The sequence below is a fragment of the Corvus moneduloides genome, chromosome 22, assembly GCF_009650955.1.
Source record: "Corvus moneduloides isolate bCorMon1 chromosome 22, bCorMon1.pri, whole genome shotgun sequence".
In the NCBI taxonomy this organism is placed as follows: Eukaryota; Metazoa; Chordata; class Aves; order Passeriformes; family Corvidae; genus Corvus; species Corvus moneduloides.
In genome coordinates this window covers 4,413,265-4,437,965 of record NC_045497.1, presented here as the reverse complement: position 1 = coordinate 4,437,965, position 24,701 = coordinate 4,413,265, and the positions used below count along the sequence as shown (strand labels likewise).

At 46.6% G+C, this 24,701-nt stretch overlaps 1 protein-coding gene across 2 annotated transcripts in view; it reads left to right on the top strand.

The window, feature by feature from the left end:
* Positions 1 to 24,701, top strand: part of KAZN (kazrin, periplakin interacting protein) — a 204,418-nt gene that overhangs the window by 117,840 nt on the left and 61,877 nt on the right. The gene's annotated exons all lie outside the window — the stretch shown is intronic.

The window sequence follows — 24,701 nt, the reverse complement described above, 5'->3', positions numbered from 1 at the left end:
CACATCCTCCCGCCACCGTCACCACCCCCTCTGTTCCCATCCCCTCGCCGCTCCTTGCCCTGGGGTCCTCCCCGGCCGGCTCTCCCCGGTAATCCCGCGCCCACAGCCCGTTTCGTAATTCGGTAGGAAAGCAGCCATGTTACCGCCGCGATCCGCGCTCCGGCCCCGCCGCTCCCCCGCTGCCGCCGGCCCCGCGCTCGGCCCGGCCCGGGGGTCGGGGGCTGCCGGGCTCGGTCCGTGCACGGCGGCCGGAGCCCACCCCGAACAGCCGGCACCCCCGGCACGGTCGGGGGTAGGCTCGGACAGCCCCTATGCGATGCGCACACCCTCTCTGCCCCCCACATCCCCGAAAAGTTATCTCCATGCCTCGGGGCCGAGCGTGGAAAGCCGGGTGCAGGGGGAGCGGGAAGAGACTTTGTGTGAAGGTTAAGGAACTGAGTCCGAATCGCCCCTGTAGTGCTGGTGGTGCTCTCGCCAAGATGAAATTCTGTTTCCTGCTAATCAAAGTGTGTTGCCATCGCTGATACGTTTGTATTTGAATACTTTTGTATTTGAACGCTTATATTTCCCAAATGATTACAGGCTTGCATGACAATTTACCCTGAGCAGCCTTGGTGTCAGAACAAAAATAATGCGAGCCCTCCCCTTTCCCCATAACTGAATTTACGCCTGTGTGATAAAAACGTCAGTAGCTGTTATTTACTCGTTACTTATTTACTGTATCTCTTGGTAGGGTGGTTCGGCGCTATTTTAAATAACAGTAGCGTTTTGGTGAAGCTTTTCAAAGGTAGCGTAGCGCTTGGCGGGGCATAGTTGCTGCCGGCAGGATGTAATCATGGAATTACAGAATCATAGAACACTTTGGGTTGTAAAGGATGTTAAAGATCATCTTGTTTCAACCCCCCTGCCATGGTTGGAACTGATGCGATTGCATCGCCGGTGTGTTGTTGTTCGTGGCATTAATGCAAACTGATTTAGAGGGATTAATTAGTGGATTTATTCCATCCAGCTTGTATTTCACTGTTTTGGTAGTGGGGGTGTGGGGTGTGAGTTCCACTTACTCAGCTGAGCTTCCTGGTGGCTGTGGGGATGTAGGAAGTGAAGTTACCTGTGTGGCCAGGGATTTTCTGAACTGCTGTGCAGAGGTGCCTGTTGGGATAATCTCAGCCACACTCTGCTGTACACCACAGCCAGGCTACTGAGGCTCTTGCTTTTATAAAAATCTGCTGAAAGGGCAAAAGGAGGATGCCAGCCTCCGTCCTCCCCTGTGGAGCAGGGGCATCAGGAATGCAGATGGTGACACGCTGTACAGGGCATGCATGTGGAAATGCAGGCTTCCAGCCAGAAAAGCAGGTAAAATCCTTTGGCTGCTCATGCTCGCACTGATTTCTGTGTGCCTGTTCAGTGTTTGGTTTCGTTTCCTCTCCAGGACACTTCAGGGGAGATGTATGTTTCTGCAGCATGTCCTGGCAAGGGACAGGGGTGTATGTGGTTCTCTGAGGGTTAGGGCTTTTTTGTTTTGTTTTGTTTTCCTCAGAGGTTTTCTAATCTGTTGAGCAATGAAAAAACTCCTCTTTATGTTCCTTTGCTATCAGCATGCTGAAAAACAGTTGGAACACTGTAAAGGTGCCAAAGAAATGCGCTCCATTCCCCAAAGCCTGCATGTTTCTGCTTAATAATTCTGATTACACGTGCTTTGGAGTTGTGGCATCCCTGTGCCGGGTGGAAAAGAGTGGCTCCACCTTCAGCTGGGTGGGAGAGTGGTACCTGCAGCGACTGCTGAATCTTCCCACTCTTTAAGCTGGGAAATTTGGCTCAGCATGCTGATGACTAGGAGTTAGGAGAAAGGACGCTTCCCCAGCGAGGTGTGACTCCATGGTCTTGTGGCTGTGGATGAGTCTTTGTCTTTCCCCATTAATTTAATAAGCTATTATTAAAATTGTGATATATCCAGCCCTGTACCACTGGTGTCGTAACAGAAGCCAATCAGTTAAGTGTAAAATTGTATTTGAGGAGTGTTTTGTCTGTCATGCTTAGCAAGGAGAAGGGGGAGAGTGTTTGATCTCCACAAAACCCGCTGAGTAGATTCACTCTGCTTTGTGTTTCCTCCCTAAGTTTGGTACTATTGTTTATATGCTGCCATAAATGCTCTCCTACATCACTCTGTGTTTGTGTAGACAGGCCCAAGATATCTATAGTGAGCCGTATGCTTTTCCTCAAGGATTTTGAGACGACGTTCAGAAGGATGGGGTGAAAACAAGAATCTCTGAATAGCTCTGCTGTTGTGTGTCTCCTAAGTGGGAGGGCTGCCAAGCTGTTTGATTTATGCAAATATATTAAAGGCAGGCAGGAGGATGGGGAAAATAGGGTGGCAGCCTGCAAGTGCAGATTTGGGGTGTGCTGGTGGTGCTCGGGTGGCACGTGGGGTCTGCTTTGATCCGGGAGGAGAAGCACGTGCTGGAATCATCGGGTTCCTCTGCTTATAGAATCCCAGAATGGTTTGGCTTGGAAGGGACTTTAAATATCATCCAGTTCCACCCCCTGCCATGGACAGGGACACCTTCCACTACCCCAGGCTGCTCCAAGCCCCATCCAACCTGGCCTTGGACACTTCCAGGGATGGGGCAGCCACAGCTTCTCTGGGCACCCTGTGCCAGGGCCTCCCCGCCCTCACAGGGAAGAATTCCTTCCATGTGGTGGGAAGGAGCTCACAATCACAGGGCTGCAGGCAGCTGCTCCAGGTCAGTCCCAAGTCGTGTGGAAGGAGGTGAATGTGTGTCTCTGTGCCATGCTCAGTTGGTAATTAATACTGAGTTTGTCAGATGTGTTATTTGTGTAATTATGGTGCAGCTTAAGACAGCTGGCGGTAATAACTCTGCCCCTTTTGTGCACTCTGAGACTTTTCTCCACTACAGTGTGCTATTTTTGCCATGGCAAGGTATGTTTCAAGGGCCTCTTTTCCGTAATTTTAATCAAAACTGGAAGAATTCAGCAAAGAGGGGAGAGCAGGATGGTGGGTGTGTGTAGGTAGGCAGGAATGGAACTTGTACATTGTTACAGTCCTTAGCGTGAGTGTTAATCATGCAAACCTCTCAACCCTGACAGTCTCTTTTAACCAGTGAGTTTGCTGGGAGAAGTATTTTGGCTGCAGCCTCTGTCTAAACTTGGATGCAGATCAGCGTGGAAATCAATACTTCATGTCCCCAGCTCTTAGCACAGCAATTACAGGCAGCGCTCGGTAGCATCTCTGCAGCCGTGTGTCAGCACCCTCATGTTGGAATCCTTGTTTGAATTAGTATTGGTGGAATTGATTGTGAGCAAGAGATGTTGGCCATTGGTCCAGGGTGGGATGCTGGTGATGAGGGGGGGATGCAGCAGAGCATTGCTGTGGCAGGTCCATGCTTAGCTGTGACCACTGTCCATGCTGGCTGCCCCTCTGGGCTTTTGGCTTCATGGCTTTGCCCAACCTACACCTGTATTTTCAGTAGTTTGCTTAAAGGCAATATCTGTGTGGAAATCTGAAGTCTGGTGATGACCTGCCATGCTGTATCAGGCGTTTGGTCCATTCAGCCTCATGTTTTTGCTTTGGTCTCCTTCCCACATTAAATGGAAAACACCTTAATTAATTAATGTTGGTAAAGTGCTTGAAGATGTAACGCGCAATCAATTGCTAAGTGTTATTAATAACACCTCGTTCAGTGTTTGGCTTATCTCACTTCTGATTTCAGAGAGGCGGTGGCACACTCTGATGCCAAGTCCTGGCCTGTGGTGGTGAGGATTGGTGGTGTTTGCAATGGATGCTGCCAAAATTCAGCTGGGAATGGGGCAGGAGCTGCACCCTGCTTGTGGAATAAAGGGTTGCTCCTTGCTGCGCAGTTATCTTGGGTATGTGCAGCGTAAGAAAGATTTCAGTTGTATCTTGGTATGTGGTGATGCCAAGGGGCCAGGAGGACCTTTCTGCTCATGACAGCCTAAAATAGAGTTTTCTCTTTTTCCCTTTGATCTCAGTATCCTTTCATAGCTACAATGCAAAGACTTTGACTTTTGCCCAGGAGGCAATCAGTTACCTCTGTGCTGTTGCTATTTTGTGAGTAATCATCTCAGGCTGTTGAAAATGTACCATTTTCATCTCTTCAGAAATCTTCCCTGCTATTTGTTCTTCCAGAGCTGGAGAGCTGATACTGTAAAGAAGCCTGAGGAATTTGGATACTGCTGCCCAGTCGGGTATCAGGAGCATTTTTGTACCATGCTTATCAGAAGATCAAGGTCTTGATGTACTATTACTCTTTCTAATAATTTCCTACTTTGTTTCCCTTCGTCCTGTGTAGCTCAGGGAGCAACTAGTTTCGTGCTCTAAAACAATTGCCTGTGCTGGGAAAATAAATCTGTGCTTAGCAATGTTCCCATGGTTGCTTTAGACGCGGGAAACTGGCTGCCGATAACACTCCAGGTCCCTGCTACATCTTAGTCTTTGAAGATGTTAATTTAAATATCTTTTCTGGAGCTTTCCTATTCAAAAGCCTCATCTGGCATGGTTAGCATAATATTTAGATTATCATTGCTTTAGGCTTTGTCCACGGGAGTTATAATGAAGCTCCTAAGGATGAGTAAGCTCAAGAAAACTGAAGTTGAAGGAGGGCTTAACCCAGGGCTTTTGACTCCCCAGTTTGAAGTACAACCATGAAAATGGTGTTAGATTTGCAGGTGGGGAGAAGGACGTAGAAATAAGTCCCAGTCTTAAATTGGGGAAGATTAAGTATGATTTTGTGGGTTGGGTTCAGGCACTCTCAGATAATCACTGGTGGGGCTGGGTGTCATCCAAAAGGACAGTCTGTCCTCTCATTACTTATTCTTTGTTCTTCCAGATACATCAGTGGACTTGGTGTTCTCTGTCTCTGGGGCTGAATATGGAATTCTCTGAGGTACCAAAAGAGGCTTTACAGCCCTGAGCAGGGGCTCCTTGTCCAGCCTTGGGGTGCAAACACCTTTCCTTGAGTGGTCCCTACTCCTCTCTGTGCTTCAAATACATCACTGTACACCACGCACTGAACCCCAGCGCTAGCACGATGTATAGCAAAACTTCAGTTTCCAGCTTGTTAAAATTCAATCCTCACAATTTCTCATTGCCAGCAAAGCATGAGATCAGTGCTCTGGTCCTGACACAGCAGCTGCAGAACCCCGTGCTCGTAACGCAGCGTGCGGAGCGGGGCAGCAGCTACACGTAAAACCCCAGGGAATCTGTCACCCAGGGCCTCGTTTTTCAGGATACATCCTGACCCGTGGGATGCTGAAGGCTCAGGGGTTTGCTTCTTGTTTCTTCACAATCTCTTCCTGTTTTTCATTTCTGTATTGTTTTACTTGAGTTTTTATGGGTGATGTTTTTGGATATTGAGATGGATTTTGTGGAACCTCCAGGTAGATTACTTTGGTGTTTGGAAATGTGTCCTGTGGTAGCAGGAGGTCAGATGGGTTTAATTTTTAAGGAAAAAGAAGCAGTCTCACCAGAATATGGAAGTGGAATAACTGCTTCTGAAAGCTTTGAAGCTCTTTCCATAGTGAGTTTGTCTGCAGGAGATGCAGAGGTGAGGAAAATCTCTTCCCAAGGTTTTCCTTCTGCACCTATGGCCAAGGGGGGGGTAACTGGAGGCTTGGAGGGTGTGCTGGTGAGGGTTTGGAGGTGTCCCCCCAGGACGAGAGGCTGAGTGAAGGGGACAGGCTGTGACTGGAGGGGACCTGAGATGGCAGAGGCTCTCCAAGAGGATGATGCGTGGCTGAAGAACAACTTTGCAGCGGTATTGATCATAATTGGGCATGACACCGGCTGGAGGCCGTGGCTCCCAGGGGTATCCCGATACCCCTCAGTCTAGCTCTAGCTTCCATAATCCGATAAATTGCTGATTCCCTAATCTTGTTAGTGCTCTCCTTTTCCAGATCCCTGCAAGGAGCCTCTGGGATGGGGACAGAGCTGACCACAGGTGATGCAGGCCGGCTGTTCCAACCCAGACTCGGTGTGGGTGGCTTTTGGGTCACTTTTCTGGTTTTCAGCTGGGCTTGATAAAGTGATGGGTCTGTGTCTGAAAATTGCTGAACTGCAAAGACCTCTGCCTTGGAGTGCAGAAGATGAGCTGCAGCAGAGAAATGTTTTTGCACAGAGCAATTAGCGAGAAATGGGGTTTTTTCGTGAGGATTTCTGACATTTGCGTGGTGGGAGAGCTGCAGTGGGCAGGGCTATGTTTGCCCAGAGGAATGGAAAAAGCTCTTGTGCTTTGCTTTTCAGATATGTGGTCAGCCAAGATTTTTAAGTACATGAGGCTAGAATTTGCTTTCGGATCACTTGGACGATGGGAAAGGAGCAGAGATGCCCACAGAAAGGTGGAGTGTGGTGGCATCCTGGACCTCCTGTGGGCACCCAATGGACCCAGAGTCTGGGAAAGAGGATCACCCTTACCACTGAATAAGGAAAAGGGACTGAGCGATGCTCTGCTGTTACATGGTCCAGGCCCGGGCTCATCCCAGTCTTGGAGAATCATCCTTGTCCCTTGTTGCTTCTGCAAGTGTTTTTTGTGGAAGGAGCATCTCTTCTGAGGACATCCATAAATCAATTTCTCACCCTTTTTGGTCCTTACAGAGTCATTCTGACTCACGTCTTTTCATGCCACTTCTTCCTCTAAATTAAGATTTCACAGTTTCAGAGGCTGTAGCTGGGAACTGAACCTTTGGGTTTATCTGACAGGGAGCTGATGTGTCACAGCCTTTCCTGCTGCTGTCCTGTGCAATCTCTTCTTTGTTGTCTTGCTTTGCTGGGTGGCATCTGGAGGAGAATCCCAAACCTCTCCATCACCACCTCTCTCACAGAATGTATGTTCTCCCTCAGCGGGGAGTTAAATTGCCTTTCTGCAGAAAGTAGCATGTATTGGACGTGGGGGAAGTTGTGTTTGGTGTGAATATGTGGGATGTAAAGAGAGTAAGGGAGCACAGTGGTGTCCTGATGCCTATCTGCAGGTTTTTCTCTGACTCTCTTGCAGCAGCAATCAAACCTGGGGAGCTGATGTGGCTGGGAAGTAGTTTATTGCAGGAAAGGTAAAGCAGAGCTTATACCTTTGCTCCAGCAGATTGAGGCCATTGACCATGTTTGGAACAGAGAACCTAAAACTTGAATCTTTTGAGTTTCCTTTGCCTTTTAATTCTTACCAAATCATGCCATTTGCAGAAGTGGACTCTCATTGCTCTTTAATTTCAGCCAGAATATGAACTTGCCCTCATGAACATGATCTATTCCCTCAGTCACTGTACAGCTGGAGAGTTTTCCAGTGGTGAGTGCCTGTGAGTGTGCACGGCACAGAGATGATGAGGGCTGGCAGTGCACCCACACTGCTCCAGCCTGTTGCTTTTAACTAAACTGTCCATCATCCTCCTTGGAAATTAACTTGGAAAAGCAGCATGGGATTACTGTTGGCCATCATCAGCTGAGTGGGGATCCCTGTACTGGGATTGTGCAGCAGTGATGCCATGGCTAATTCCCCAATAACAGCTTCCTTGCTTTCTTTTAACAGCAGAATATCCCAAAATGCTTAGTTTTGGCCTCGTCTGCTTTTTCAGGTGTGCACAGGAGTATCCCATAACCCTTAGGGCTGAGTTAAAAGGTATTTGTAAGATTCTGCTTTTGGTTCTTGGCTGGTTTGAGTGGTCTCTGCCCTCCCATCATAAAATGGTATTTTTTTTCCAGGGTATTTCCAATTGTTGTAAGATATGGTTGTGGGTCAAAATTTGCTGCAGGTGCACAAGCACAGGAAGTGTTTGCCTGTTCTCCAGGGAGAGTTGCTCTATTATGGGTGGAAAGCAAAGCAAATTGATTTGAGGAATAGATTTGAGCAACTTACTTTTGATGCCAAAGATCTAGATGGTCCAGACACTCCCTTAAACTGCAGGAGGGGAAAAATAACATGTTAGAAGAAACCTGGAGAACTGCTGAAAAGGTTTTAGTGGATCATACTGAGATTTTCAGTAGGAAAATCTCCAAATGCAGCTGTGTTTTGAAGAGCAGCTGCCCTCTGATGTGGAAGGCAGGAGGGCACAGGCAGGGCTGTCACAGTCTGGGCACAGCAGTGCTGCTGGAGGGGACCCTGGGGGATCCATTTTCATCTTGGAGCCCTGTCCCTCTGCAGTGTTTCACTGGAGTGACTCCTCAACAAGGGTGTGAGAATGAGCAGAGCCCAGCTCGGAGTTAATTGTTGAGCTTTTGATTCTCCCTTGAAGCTGAACAACATCTCTGTGTGATTTTATGTAACAGCAGCACATTCAGAAAACAGATTCCTCATCCTGTGATGGTAAAATATTCTCTCTGTGTGTTCATCATTGTTTGTTCTAGCCTTAAATGCACCCAATTATTTGCTTTTATGTTCGTCAATTATTGCATTATCTGCTCAGGCAAAACCTGTTGTTTTATCCAGTACAGATTCTTAACATTAATTCCTTGACCTTTTATATCCCCTATAGTATATCCAAGGCTGCTAAATGGCTTTGCCCAAATTTATCTTTTTTTTTTTTTTTTTTTTCCTGCCAGAGTGATGGCTCAGGCAGGAGTGGGGGAACCATTTCAGGTGGAGGCACGGTGTGCTCCCCACATTTGCATCATGTAATTGAATCTGCAGAGATCGTTTTTGTCATCCTTGGGTAGGGAGCTTGTTTTAAAGCCACACAGGGTTTGCTCAAATGAGCTTTAGTTTCCTGCATGGTCTCCTTTCGCGGTCAAGAGAGGTCCAGAACTGACAGCTCAGGGTGAGAGGGCTGATTAATGGGGTTCTTAAATTTCCATGAAAAGCAGAGGGAGGTGGTGAGGCCAAAGCTGTGTAGCTGCTGTGGGAGGGAAAAGAAAAAACAAACCTTTAAAAATATAAAGCTCATAGAGAAACCACAGAAAGGCCACCTATTTAGTGAAAAAGCTGTATTTAATATCAAAAAGTTCTGTTTTGGGGCAGCACGTTGTAATATAAGCGGACTTTGCAGGATTTCTTAACTAGAAGGTGCCCAGGCGGTTGTGTTGGCTTCAGGACGGATTCCTGCAAGGCCCTGGTATCCTGATGCTGCTGTGCACGGATTTGGGGGGTTGTTGCTGCTGCTGGGTGAGGCAGAGCTGGGACTGAGCCTGGGAACAGAGGAGCTGAGTGGGTTGTCACCAGCTGGTCCCAAGGTCCCCTTGTGGGCACGTCCCCAGCTCGCTGCCCAGCGCTGTCTGCCCCAGTTTAGGAGCTGCTGAGTGCATAGGCAGCAAAGGCAGAGAACGGGGTGAACAGGGCGTGCTGGAACAGGGCTTAGGAGCTGCCACCTTGCCCTGCTTGCCCACGTTCTCATGCCCTTGTCATTGCCTGGCTTCGCTCCAGCTCTGGTACTCACTCATGGTCCCAGAAGTTGCTCACAAGCTGCTCAGGTTTTGCTGGAGTTGTATAAAGGTCTGCAGTGGCCGTGGCTCCCAGGAGGAGCGTGTGGCCCCGGACAGCTGCCGAGGGTGCTCCGAGCATGGCACCGAGAACCATCTGCTGTTCCTTTCAGGCAGGGCAAAGCTTCAAAAAAGCACTTAGTATTTCACCACCTTTGCAGAGGTCCTTTTTATGTGCTTTTCCTCCTTGGACATGCATCATTTCCAGCATATTTTGGTAAATTATGTAATTTAACACATCTCCTATGCCCTGCTTATCACTGTCATTTCTGAGTGCACTCATTAGGGAACAGTTTGATTTTGGGTGTAATTCCTCTGATAGGCACATTTACCGAACATCTTTGATTCAGCATTTCACATGTGGCAGGATTAATGGAAAGCACTTTACTAAAGAGGTTTGAATACCTTGTCGGTTCCTCAAAGATTTTTTTTTTTCCTGTTTAAATGGAGCTGTATTATCTTGGGCTGGGGGGTTTTTTTGATGCTGTTGTGGTTTATAGACTGTAGTGTTTCCTCTGCTGCCGGGGTTGGACTGCCATGGACCAGGGCGACTGTAGGTCCTGGAAATAGCCTGATGCAAAATCAGGATGTGTGATGGTGATTATTTTATATTTGTTTTATTTTGGTTGGGGAAACATGCATAAAAAAGCCATGAGAGCTCTACCTGTTAATTAGCATGACAATACCGTGGTAATGACCACCCTGCAGGATTAAAACCCCATACTCAGATAAGCATTAACTGTGCTTGTTGGCAGATAAACGATGCAGATAATATCAGAGGAGCAGAGCTGGCTGAGCTGTCGGTGACAGCCTGTCCATACTGTGATGTCAGCATGGATGCCTTTGACCTCATCACGATGATCAGCTAAACCTGGTTTTGCATGGCTGTGTTTTCCGGTGGATGGGAATATTGTGCAGGGAGAAATCCAGTATATCCTTCATAGTGAAACCCTTTATGAGTAGCCTTGGGAGCAGTAAAAGCAGTATTTATACCCTTGAGATGTAAATTTGCAGGGCTATGCCTGTTTTAGGACCCTTATAAACCTGCTGATCCACCTGGTTCTTGGGCACGTGGGATTTGATGCTGCTGCCAAGGTTCCTATAATTTCAAAGGGTTGTTTCCACCCCTTGGTACCATCCTTACACCAGGAGGTGGGTCAGGATTAGGACTAAGAGAATTTGGTTTGAGACACCTGTGGGAACATGAGTGACCTCATCCAGTTCTTTCCCACAGTGTGGGTCAAGCCTGTGAGGCTGGAGAGGCCCCTGTGTGGCTGCAGGGACCTGTCCGTTGTCAAGACACAAGTTGAGGGGCTTTGGCTTTTGGGTTGGGATACCCGCTGCAAGAACCCTGCCCAGTGTCCCCTCAGCTGGGTGCTGGAAGTCACCCAGATGCCTTCAAAAATGTTGGTGTTGGATCCTCCGAGCTGGGAGCAGCTGAGCTTTTGTATTCTCTCAAGGAAAATTATCCAAGCCTTGAAGACTTGCTGTGATTTATTCCGGTTCCTTTTAGTTGCAGCTGTACATAAAGACTCCAAATTGGGGGATATTTTGCTGAACTGCAGTTTTTGTGAGGTAGCTCTCATTTGCTAATTCATTTTCAGTTGTTTCTGCCGATGCTTATTCTGCACTGATGTTTTTCATATTTCCTGGACTTGAATCAGCAAATGAGTGTTGATATCCTTGTGGCAATCTGGTGAGGAGAGGGGAAGCAGAAAAATCAAGTGATACTCTGAAGATAATTTTGCTCATGCTTTTTTATATCAATGGCCAAAGCCACTTATCAAACCAAGTATCTTGACTAAGAAAGAGAGATGGATATTGTTGGCTACAAGTAGATGGACATAGTGCTGGAGGTAACTGGCACGAAGTTATTTAATATATTCTGGTTCCTTTGTAGCACTTTTTCATCATCTCTTCCTTAAGTGTGTGTGCACAGTTTAGAGGGTAATACCATTAATTAGACTAACAGGAAAGACTAATATAAAAGTATAACCCTCTTTAGTACAGTGGGTTTATCCCTGATTAGCAGAGCTGCTCTGATCTTATGGTAAATCTGCGTACATGTTATTAGGAAAGCAGGATTAAGTTGGTAATTAATAACACCAAAAAGTTTTCATAGTTGAAAATTAGTAAAAAATGGTAAGGAAAATAAACCGCTACAGAACTTTGAATATAGGTAAAAATACAAAGGTTTCTCTTTATTCCAGTCTGTCAGGGAACAAGGGTGGGAAGAGGAGGCATAGGCTACCACAGATGCAATGGTTGAGGCTCGAAGTAAGTCAAGGAGGATGCCAAAGAATTGTCCTGGGAAATATATAGCCAATTCTTTCTGAATTTTGCCCAAAATACTGCTGGGTAAAGCCGAGGCCAGCATGTGTGCTCGTGTGCTGCTGCAGCAGCGTCTCCATTCCCCGGGGAGAGGAAAGGTGCGCAGGAGAGCCGCGTTACTCACAGGAGAGTTGTTCTGGCTGTTATTAAAAGTATTATCACGATGAGGTGCTGGTCAGGCGCTGAACTCCGCAGGCACGAGCACGGTGTCTGTCTGTGTGACAAGTGCCGTTGCCAACAGAGAATCCTGATGAGGATCCTGCCGGGCAGGGATCTGCACGCAGCAATTTCCTTCCTGCCTGTTTATTCAGGCAAGCCCGGACTTGTTTTGGCAATTATTTCACCTCTTGTAACTGATGGCTGGCAGGGAAGATCAGCTACTTTGTGATGAAATCTTGAGTGTATATGCGTGTTTCATAGTTTTAGTTTTTTAATTTTTTTTTTAGGATAGAGAACAGCACAACCAGATTTTTGCAGAGCATGGTACCTGTGCAGGAATTTTCATCTTTGCTCTTCAGCATTTCTTTCAAGCTTATTTGCACAAGGCTGCACTGCTAGGCGGACGTTCCCTGTGTTTTAACCTGTTGCACAGCTACCCCGTGCCTTTCCCGGCTCTCCTGCTGTGGAAATGAAGGTGGATAACCGGAGCTGCCGTTGTGTGGTTGTGCTTAGTCAGAGCAGCGAGGTCCTTATCTGCGCCTCGCCAATAAACCAGGGCACAAAAGCCTTGGCGGGGACCCACATCTCCTACTTATTTGGGGATTAGAAGCTCTTGAGGCTTTGGTTTGTTGTGAAAGTTAATTGCGAAGCCCTCGAAGCTTGGCAGGGCTCCCACGGCGAGACTCGTCACGCCGGAGCCGAGCCCTCGGGCAGGTGCGGGGCTCGTCCGGGCTGGTCGGCGCGGGCACGGGGAGGGACCGGCTCCTCCGGAGGGCATTTCTTCCCAGGCTCTTCAGACATCCCAGCCGGAGATGCAGTCCCCAGGGGGTGCTGGTCTCTTCCCACTGACTGTCGCGTGAGCCAGGGCAGCGGGCGAGATGATCCCACCCATCACTTTGATCTCCCCCCCACGGCTACATCGCCGCTTGAGTGTAACTGGGGCTGTGTTTGGGAAAGGCTGCCCTGTCGTGCTTGCGTCAAATCGCATCTGGAGGTGCCTGCAAGCAGGGTTGGTTCCTCGAGGGTGATCCTAGCACTGCTCCTTGCCCCGTGTCCCTCCCTGACCCGCTCAGGGAGCGCCTCTTCTGCCAAGTCTTGGTGTCCCGGAGCATCCACTGCGACCTTCTTGGGGTTTTGGGGTTGTGACCTACATCCAGAACCCTGATCTTTGAGGCCCTCCAGGTGAAAGCGGTGAGGAGGTGGGTGAGGAGGTGAGTGCTGTCGGGTGCATGAACCCAGCCTTGCCCTGTTCATTAGCATTTCAATCGGCTCACCATGGGAACCTTCCTCACTGCTGCTGCTCTCAGAGGTGGGACCTTCTCCTCAGCCAGAGGCTGCTCAGTACAATCCTGAGAGAAAAGTAGAAATAAAAGTCAAGCCACGTAATTGCAGAGGGACAAAGTTTGTTGTTTTCATTTATTAATTTCTAAGATGCTTTCTGATAGCTGCTATTTGTGCAAAACCCTATGCACCAGGTCGCTGAGGAATCTGGGCCGTAGACGGGTGCTCAGGTCACAGGTATTGCCATGCTGGATATCTGTGGTGGACACTGAGGCTCACTCTTGTGGGGCTGGTTTGGATAGGTTTGTCCAAAGTGGACAGTAGCTAATCTGTGTTGCTTTGGGGTTTCGTTTTCATCACAACCTCATGATACTTCTCTTTTGTTAATGATTTCATTAATGCCAGGGGCCGTGTGTGATGTGCATTGGGTAAGCATGTGGGGACCAGCTCAATCATAGAATCAGAGATTGGTTGGGGTTTTAACGGACCTTGAAGATCATCCAATTCCAATCCCCTACCGTGGGCAGGGACACCTTCCACTGGACCAGGTTGCTCCAAGCCACATCTAGCCAATTCTCATGAGAAGGGGCAGAAGATCCCAAACAGTTTCAAGGACAACAATCAGAGCATTCCCCATTTTAATCTCCATCCTTAATTTAAAATAAATAAAAATTCTGCCCTGGTGGTATTTTTCTACCCAAGCTCTGATGAAACAAAAGTAAATATTACTGACCTGGCAGCACAAATGAAATGTACGAAATGGACTGTCAGCCAGCTTTTGTTTTTCTGCATTGGTCTCGTGGCATTTCTGTGGAAGAGGCCAGATACAAAGTTCTCTTACATAATGCTCCCATCACTGGAGTATGATTGTATCCGACTGCCGCAGATGAGGACGCTGTATTTATGTCTCAGTGTATTTCATCTCTCGGTTTATGTGGCCTCTGACCTCTGGGGAATATCACAAATCCACTGTTACGGAGTACAATGGCACATTTGATTTATCAACTCCATTAATGATCTGGTTGAAGGGAGAAACAACATGTTAATTAAATTCACAACTGGTGATAAACTTTAGTGTTGCTAGCATCGGGCAGGACAGTGATTTAGGATGGAAAGGTAGGCAAGGGATGGCAACCTGGGAAGCAAATGCCACCATGCTTGTGGTAGCTGGCAAAAATGTAGAGATTGGGGATTTAGTAAGAAAATAATTCTTAGAAAAAATGAGGGTGTTGGGCTGTCTGCAGTCTCCAAGGATTGTGGCCAAAATCAGTGTTACTGTAGCTGCTGCAGACTTTACACTGGTGTGCAGTGTGAAAGGGGCAGTACTGGGTGGTTACATTTAGGACAAATTAATAGTTTAAAACAACCTCTAACCTACAGGTTGTCAGGCATTGAGTATTTTGGCACTGCTCTGTTGATGGTATTAACATAAATTCAAGCTGACCTAAGTGCACTGGGATAAAAACAAACATTTACCCTTGGAAAATCCTCTGACTGAATGTGAATTTCACCGTTGGCTTTGGGCTGCTTCATGTTTTGCATTTCTTTTCTGTGGGTTTTAGTAATGAAAACAAACAACTTGGCTTCACCTTGGGTTAGAGTTAACTTCTTCTCCAGTCATTTTCTCTTTCCCATGCATTGACACACTCAGTGGCAGAGCTGCAAGTAGGCAAGAGGTTGTACGTTTTTAGCTTGAATTGAAATGTTTGTTTTCTAGTATAATGCAAAATGCCTGAATTAAAGGCTGACTCATTTCTCTCGAAGGATCTAAACATCCAAGCGTTCCTATGTGAGATTCTAAGTGCCCCACCAGTTCCAGGCTTTGGTGTCAACAGCCTCATGCTCCAAGTTAAATTAACGTATAGCGGGGTCTCGGCCCCTGCCCGTGCATCATCCCCTCCTCTCTGCTCTTTGGGTTGTATTCCTGACCTTCCTAATTGTCTCCAGCTGAAACTCTCCCTTCAAAGTGAGCTCAGATGCAAAAAATTTTTGTGTGAAGTGTTAACACATTCTTTTGAGGGAAAACCTCTTTTGAAAGGTGGAGTAAGCTAGAATAGTAAATCAAAAATGCTTTATTTTAATAAAGGTACCTGTTGATTATCTATGAGGAGAAAAATGCTGTAAACCCAGCTGTGAGTTACAATGTACTGACCACTACAAGAGACAGTTTAACCCAAAGCCTCTTTTTCTTCACTTAAGTTGGTGCAGGTTATTGGAGGGAGACATTTGGGAGTGTGTTTACAAGGAATGGCAATAATTATTGAGGGCTGAGCTAAATAAAATTAATTTTGAGCAGGAAGTGAGTTACTCTGTCCTTGTCATAACCTCTAGTCCACATGAACAGCACTCAGGTTATTAAAAGGCTATTTTAAACTGAAGAAGAATTTCATCATCTTTCTTCTTGGTTATTTTAAAGATCAATGACCTTTGTTCAGGTGCTATTATACCAGCTCAAAGACATGTAGAGTTTGAGATTTCTTTTATTTATTTAAAAAGTATTTTGCAATCAACAATTTGGGGTTTTTTTCTCTAAAGCTTTTTTGGTTTCTTTTTGTGCTACATTTTTTCCTCTGTGCTATACCTTGGGGTACAATTAGAAGTGTGTTCTGCAGCTGAGTGGTGTCAGGGCTGCAGCAAGCATTAAAGCCCTGGAAAGGTAAATATTGCAGAGGATGGAACAGCAGTAGTTCTGGTGAAAAAAAGAAAGCCAACAGCATTTTTGGGATTTATTCACCCCTTGGTGTTTGAAGACTGCAGAGGGGGGTTGAAGACCTGGAGAATCTTGCAGACCATGGACATCTGTCATAGAATCTCTGCAAAGATCACAAAATCCCTGAATGGTTTGGGCTGGAAGGGACCAGCTCACCCCATTCCACCCCCTGCCATGGGCAGGGACACCTTCCACTGTCCCAGGCTGCTCCAAGCCCCATCCAACCTGGCCTTGGACACTTCCAGGGATCCAGGGGCAGCCACAGCTTCTCTGGGCACCCTGTGCCAGGGCCTGCCCACCCTCACAGCCAATAATTTCGTCCCAATATCCCATCTAACCCTGCCCTCTCTCAGGTTAGAGCCCAAGATCTGTGTGTTGTGCTGGTAACAGTGGCAGGGTCAATAAGCAAAGGGCTAAACATGGTACTGGGGCGTGTTTCACCAAAAGCATAGGCTTGAGTAGTCCTGGGATGGGGAAATGCCCAATGTCCATGGGGGCACACGTGGGATGAAAAGCTGGACCAAAGGCAGTGAGGGACAGGTTTAATGAGTGTGTCCCTCACCTCCCTCCCCACCTCGTGCTGTTATATAGGGCAGGGGCTGAGCCTGGTTAACGTGCAGCACCGAGGGGCCCCGTGATATTAAAGGAAAACTGATAATGCTTCCTGTGTTGAGTGCTTGGAGGCATCCCTTGTTCCCCTGGCTGTTATCTGTGCAGCATCCCTGTCCCCCACCCCATTCCCCTCCTAACAAAGCAATTACATGCACAGAAGTGGGCTCGCTCCCAGTAACGAGCCTCCCCAGGCTGGGGATGTGTCATGGACAAAGCAACACTCAGAGCAGCAAAGACCATGTCTTAATATGAGTTTTCAGCAGTTTTAAGGTGAATTGCATTCACTGACTTTTGATAGGCTTCAAAAGTTCCTGTCGTTTGATGTGTCGGAGGAGATCAGTCGCTATTTTGGAACATTAATTTATACAATTCAGATCGCACTTGTAGGGTTTTTTGTTTCCCAGCGTTTCTTGTTTTACTAATTGCAATTGTTTCACGTCCTCTAATCTATTATACTTTTTAATAAGGCATATAATTCATTATTTAGGTGGTAGTGTTCTGATAATTAGATGGGTTATTTTTGTCAGTGCTGATTAGTTGGTAAGTACAGATTAATACTTGAAGACTTGATGTGGTCTCTTGCTATTTGAGTTTCAAAGAGGTGATGTGGCACTTGTTTCATGATATTCCCAACAACTTCATCCCTTCCAGCCTGAGGAAAGTGCCGAAAAATTGTAAAGAGGCTTTGAAAGCCTTTGTATCTTGTTTCCCCTGTAAAACTCATATTAGAAAGACGCCTGGGGGTGATACACTGAAAGTGCAGCTCCTTGAGCAGACAGCAGCACCGAGTGCAATGGGGGTCTGTACCCTAAACGGTTTTTTGGGTGCACAAGCAATATCCTGCACGTTGCAGGGCAGGGACCTGCCGTCTGCTGGATATGTCCTAGAAAAGCCTTGCCCCTTCACAAATAGAAAGCCTTGGCCTTTTTTTTTTCGCCTGGAGTTAATTGCAGTGTGGGACAATGTGGCCTTTGTGTGACTGTCCCTGTGCTGGGGATGGTTTCTGCTCTCCCTCTCCCGCAGAGCTGGCATCGATTCCAGTCTCTCCCTTGTACAGAAGCTGTTTGCAGGCTTAAGGCTTTTTTAGTTAGTTTCCAGACCGGTTAGTGAAGGGGTGTGGTGGCTGAGGGGACAGAGTGGGCACCTGCAAGCTGTCAGGAGTTGGGTGTGGATGTCTGGGGGGTGAAACATCCCCGTGTTCCCCCTCTCCTGCAAAGCAGACTGAGTGAGGCGGCGCGTTTGCTGCAGCGTAATTAAGCATGTGTTTCTGGAGTTGCAGCCTTCTGCCTTGTCCAAGATAATATGAACCATGCTGCTGGGAGTGATGGTGTTACTGGAGCCGAGCCATCGCATTATTTGAGACCAGATCTCTCAGAAGAGGGAATAAACCAAATGATTTTTAGTCACTTGGTCACCCCTACCACGGAAACCACAGTGCTCTTCAGTGGCTCCTTCTTACTATAGACTGCTTCAACCCTTCCTGCTTTAGCAGATGCCTCCAAACACAAATAAGCCTCAGGGATGCCTGTCACTGCCTGTGACACTGGGGAAAGTAGAAACCACATCAGAAATGAGCAGGGATAAGGAGATGCCGAACGTTTTTCTTGAGCAAAGAAATGTGGCAGAGGGAATGTCAGGATAAGCTCTGTGCATTTATCAGTGCCATGAGCGCACCTTGGGCAATCCCTTCGCACCACCCCGTGATGCTAGGGGGGTTCCTGCTCCTTGGTGGTTCAAGGACATTTGTGTTAGTGGATCCCTGTGTCTACAAAGATGCTGTGGGGTTTGCAATGCGTTTCCTGAGCCCCTCTGCCTGAGGATGGGAGCTGAAGTCATGGAGATGCTCCCCTTTGAGCTCCTGAGGGGTGAATTTGGCACTCACTGTGCCTTTCATATGGAGATCCAGCTGTGAGCAATGGTGTGATGGCTGTATGGATTTGGAGAGGAGTTTGCAGCCTAGTAGAAAAGCAGGGCAAGGAAAGGATTTACTGAAGTAGAAACAGAGGAGGGTTGCTGAGAGCTTCCATACTTCCCCTGGTTTTGAGTCTGTTGGGCTGTGGAAATAAATTAGGGACTCAGCAACTCCAAATGCGGGACAACAGGGTCTGCCAGCAGGGCAGAGGTGGAGCAAAGAAGACTAATGATGTCTCCATTGCCCCACTGCAGTTCTGTCAGGCAGCCTGGGAATTCCAGCCCCAATTCACTTGGGCTATGGTGCTGGAACTGGTGCATCCTACAAGAAATGGCTTGTGTTTATGCAAGACCTCGCTGCTGCTGGAGAGGGGGGTCAGAGTGTAAGTTGGTTAAGCGGCTGGATTGCCCTGGTGTGTTTGCCACAGGATAATGGAAAATTCCTGTGAGGAGCTGTGCTTGATCTGGGGCCAGAGGGAACAGGATGAAGTCTATTCCACCAGCGAAACGATAGAAGAGTACACTGTGCATCTTCCGGCGCCTGCTGCCAATATTTTTATAGGCTTGAGATTTTATTTTGGAGAATAGTATCGGCATGCAAGGCCAACCTGCAGCCGTGCCAGCTTCTTGCCTCGTGTCCTCTCACACTGCCTGGGAGCCATTCCCCGGTATAATTTTGGAGAACCACGTGCAAAGAGCCCGTGACAGCTTCTTTTTCTGCTTCCCAAGAGGATGGGAGGAATTCAGAGCTGTGGGGTCCCTATGGTCCTGACACAGCACGCTGAGCACGTGAGCTCTGCCGACTCCAACAAGAGCTCTCAGGGGCTGCAGTAGCCTTTACATCCTCCTGCTTTCCCTCAGTGGGTTTGGGTCCATCCTGCTGCATGAATATTACTAATTACCATCAGAATTTGTGGAGTTGAAGGGAATCTTAGAAAACTAGTGTCTAGTAAAAGTTTATGCAAGGAAGTTTTAATATCTCTTAGGACTTTGTGGCATCTTTGTCTTGCAAACCCATTTGTCCCGTCAGGCTTTAGACTGAAGGATTCAACTTGCTGTTGTTCTTAGACTGTTACCACTAATAAAATGACTTTGCACTTTGATAGCCTATCACTCCACGATCTAAAAGGACTTTAAAAATGCTAATGAATTAAGCTTTTTGATAGCTCTTGAGTGTGGCTCTTTGTACAGACATTTGGTCCAAAGCCTAGTGAAGTCAGTGGAAAGTTGTCTGTGTCATTAGCTCTGGCAAATCCCTTAATCTGTGTGTCCCTGCTTGTCCCACCTTCAGCCAGAGCTGATGGCACAGACATCTTCTCATGCCAGGAGCCCTCATCCTTTCCTCAGTGGGATTTTTTTCTTGTTTTTCTGCCTGGTTCCACTGCTGATGAGCATGTGGGGGTAGCAGTACTTTGAAGGTAAGGGAGAGGGACGTACATATTTAGCGTTACCCGCCTTGTCTGATGTTGTGCTCTGACTTAACATCAGAGATTTAGGAGGAGTCTGGGCTGGAAATAACATAAAATAATTCTGTAAGAGAAAGCCTGGTATCCCAGCAGTGATGCAGTGTAGAGCCATAGCTCTGTGCTCTTTGTTTCCACTGTGGGCCTGCTCAAGGAGTGGTGGTTTCCTCCAGTGGGAAGATTTCCAGTCTAAGACCATCCAGTGGGTTTTATTCATTCACCCATTTTCGATTTGTTGGAGATTTGCCATTGGTTTAAACATATGGGATCATGCTTTCGAGAAGACAGCTCCTTCTGCTTAGGACATAGCCATGGGCCGGAGCAGGGGAGGGCTGGGCTGTGAGGAGGAGTAGAGTGGTGCTGGTGGAAGCTCTTTTGATCCAGTTCATGGCTGTCAACAGAACTAGCAGGGGGATTCTTCTTCTTGCTGTATTAAAGAAGATAAAAGCAGTTCTGCCCCTGGCAAAGCCATAGACACAAGACACTGTGAACATCTTGACTCCCTTTCCTCTTCTAGACATGTGATGGGTCGTGTAATGTCCTTATGTCTGATCAGCCATGACAATTTGTATTTTATGGATTTTTCACTCCTTGTCACCCTGTTACAATCTCCCCTCTTCCCTACCTTTCATTAATTGTCTCTCAAAACTATCTTGTCGCTGCTCTGATGATTTTTTCCAGTGGATAAGCCTGTTACAGATAATAGGGTTTGCTGAATTTCCTTTCTGCTGGGCAATCTCCTTAATAGCTGCCTCAGAGGATTTCATCCTGTTTGGTTTAAGGATGTGGCTTCAGATAAATATTCTGTTTCTCCATGGTTCTTCTGCTGATTAAGGTCCATTCTTTCTTCTAAATAGTCTCCTAAAATACTTCTGAGTGGGAAGAGTTTCATGGAGACTTAGCATGTGTTTGGTACTTCAGAGCAAACTGTGTTGGCCAAGGTGGTCAAAATTCACTGTTGATTTTGGATGTGTCAACTTGGACAGTTCAGGGGCCAAAACAAAGGGAAAAAGAAAGATGAGGGAGAGAAAAGAGTTTTAATCCTTAAATGTGACATTGCTTGTACAACAAGGTACGTGGTTGTTGGGGTTTATGTGACATCCCAAAGGGGATGAGAAAGTGGTCAAAAGGCACATGCATTCTCTGCTTATCCATTTCCCACCTATGCAATAATTAATAGCATCATTTAATCTCTTTCAGAATTTTATCAAACTTCAGATGTTTGCCCTCACTGCTCCTTTTGAAAAAGCTCATTTTCAGCACTTTTAAAAACATACCCTTTTCATACGTGCTTCAAGGATGCTTTTTCTTTTCCCTGTCCAAATCAGCTCTGGATGGAGAGTCAGGAGATTACAGTTCTTTTCCCAGAGTTGCCAGCGAGCTGCTGAATGATCTTCAGCAATTCGTTTGATCTTTCTGCGCCTCATTCTCACAAATAAGGATGCTGGTAATAACTTTCTATTGTTAAAGCTCTGGTAATAACTTCCCATTGTTAAAGCTCTTAAAGCTCCCATATGGAAAATGCTATATGGGACTTAGAGTAATTATTGTCATCATTTGCAAGCGAAGGTGCTGGAAATAAAAGTTTCTGCAGTAGAGGACCTTGGTTCTTGTTAAAGGGAATTATTAGAATAATTTTGGCTGGAATGACCAATAAAATGTGAATCAGGCAACTGCCTTTGTTGATTTAATAGCTGAGCTAGGGGTTAAGAGAAATGAGGGGAGTGTGGGGGTTTCCATTTGAGGCATCCTGGGAGTAAAGGAAAGCCTGTGCTGACTCCAGCTGAATTTGGTCTTGTCTGCCGTATAAACAGGGTATGAGTTCCTGGTACGTAATGGCACTATGCAGTTATTAATAAAAACCAACCAAAGCACAAACCCAGCAACAACCCAACACCAAAACCCCAGCAAACAAACCCAGACACAGGGATGTTTCTCCCACCACTGCTCCTTTGTGGTCTGTGGCTGCCCAGGTGATCTCATGCGTGAAGGCACTTTGCGGTAGAGGCAATATAACACTGACTGTGACTGTCCCTGTGGTATCCAGATCCAGCAATTAGAGGTGCATGAGGATAGTGAAGACATAGATAAGTTTGCTCTATACATTTTTCAACTCTTAGCTCCCCACCCTGTCCCTCATTGCCTCTAATTTTTACAGATTGCTAAAAATAGGTCTTGGAAAAGACTTGGAGCTGTTGGGACAGAGACAAAGCAAGACTGTAAATCACTTGACAGCTCATTTCCTTATAGCAAATATCCCACTCTTACGACTTTATGTTTAGATTAAAGAAGGAATAAAATGTAGGGAGAACTTCGTTTGGTTACTGCGTGTTTCAGTTGTGTTTCATTTTCCTTTAATAAATAACAATGTAAGTAGATACGAATGGCACAAATCTTATTGGAAAGACTTGAATTTGGCATCAGTTTTTATCTTTTAAAAACGTCAGATCTGATGTGGGGGTTGAGGTCGGGTTTGCAAGGTTGTGCATGGCTCTGTGTGAGGAGCGGTGATGCCACACTGAGTGCCACAGACACGACTGTGTCACCTGGTGGAGGATATGCCGCATCTTGTGTCTGTCAAGTCCTTCTACCCTTTGTTGTCACTCACTCTGTGCACTGCAACCTTTTCAGTCCTATTCCTGCAGCCAGTGGGAACTTTGCCAGTAATTCCAGTCAAGATAGGACCAAGACCTTGACAGTCATTTCCTTTCCTTATGCACGCAAGGCTTTCCCGAGCTCTCTGCAAATGCCCCTTGATCTGAGGTGCTCTCATTAGGCAGGTAAGAGCATTATTCCGTGGCCAGGTTGGTTTTATTCCCTTGGGATATTTGCTTTGCACTCTGGCTGGGGATGAGAAAATAACCACCACAGCTGGGGCTGCATTTTCGGAAAGCATGGGCAGCTTTTTCCCGAGACTTATGTGTCTTCCTCTGTCCTCTGCAAAAGCCCTGTTTCAGAGGGATCTGGTGGAGGTTATCTCTATTTTGATGTGTGTTGAGATTCCTCTAGCACTGCGCTCCACTCAGCCGCTGTTCCCGTTCTCCATTGCTGCTGCCTCAACGGGCGCAGCCAGACGAGCACAGTTTGTTCCAAAGCTCCACCGTGCAAAGACAAGTCATGGGATCAAGGCTGTAATAACAAGACTGCATCTTCTGCTGTGGCAATATGAGTGAAATTAGAGCCTTGTCTTGCTGGATGCAGCTCTGGATTATCAGATCCATTGTCCAAAGGTTGTGCTGGTTGATCACAGCAAATATTTTTGTGGTGTTATGCACGGCTGGGTATTAGCAAAGTGTAATGGCAGCTTGGGAGGGATGAGTCCTGACAAGAGCATGGACAATGCTCTTCTTTCACCTGAGCTGCTGTTTCCCAACCTTAACACCTTTGCATGAAAAAATGCTCTCTGGCAGCCAGGGGTTAGAGCGTTTCCTTAGAGTTGTTCTCTCTCTGTGGCGCGACAACAAGAAAAAGGAGTTATCATTGTCCCAAGAGGCAGAGAACAAATTTAGGTCCTGGTCTTGCATATGCTTATCCAGCTAATTAGCTTTACTCAATGGAGCCCATTCAGCCTGTAGCACTTGTCCTTCATCTGGTCAGGACCATGTGTGTGAATGCTCATTGAAACACGTGGTCAATCGCAGTATTGTTGCATATACATTATTGCTTATGTTCTTGTTGGAGCCAGGAACAGTCTCTCCATTGTAGAAACCTTTTTTTTTTTTCTTTTTAAATATAACACAGCTATTGCCGTGAAATGATGGGCTCAGGTAAATTCATTCTTTTCAATTCCTGGGTCTGAAATTGCTGAGCTCGGCTGTTTAAACAGGAAACAATATTTGTCATCGCTTGGGTTGATGTGGCTCCAGATTCGGGTGTTGTGCCAGCTCCAGGACTTTGAGTAATAGACACATAATGAGTGATTACCCGATTGTTGTTGGGTGGTTGTGTATCAGGACCTTTCTGTCTTAGCAATTAATCTGCTCGTTGATGAACACTCGACCAGCTCCTGCCGGGATCTCTTGTCATTTCAGTCACTTGGCAGCAAAAATTGCAATGAGACTTGAATCACATTTTGAACTGGATTTTTGCTGATGCTGTTTAAGGATATAGGAGCACATTAAAACGAGCAAATCTTGTACTCAGTGGGAGAATATGAATGCTGAGTGTGCCGAGCCCGGGTCAGTGCACCAGCTGCTTTTACTTTGCTTCTAGATTAAAACTAACTTGTGATAGTGACAACTGAGCTTAAAAACCAGAATTTACATAATGATTCTGTGTTAATGATATTAAACATAATGGCACTAACAATAGCCTGTTAAAGGCAAATCCACAGAGATTTCTTTTTCCATTTGACCTTGAGTGCTGACGTTGGACTGGCTCGGCATCGCAATTTTTTCCCCATGTTTGAACTTGAAAGGTTCTTTAATACTCAGCTCAATGTTCCTGTTTTGCTCTTTAAATTCCTTATTATTTCCCATGGCTGCAGTGCAAACTGATACCCTGTGCCAGGTCATTTCCAGGACTTGGACCTGAATTAGATTCAGTAGCTGGAAGGTGCTGGGCCTCAGAAATGTTTGTACATGATTCAGTTCCTGGAGGACAAAGACTCATCCTTGGCCATGGAGCATCCTACACTCCTTGTGCTTCCAGGCACTGTGAGAAGAGAATTGTGGAGGCAGGCTGTTCCCAGGATAGTCCTGCTTAAAATTTCCCGCCTGCATGGCTAATTTTGAGTTTTGTCTCTTTTCCCAGCCAGCTTCTCTCTCCAAATCTTTATCAGATGCTAATTAGCATTCGT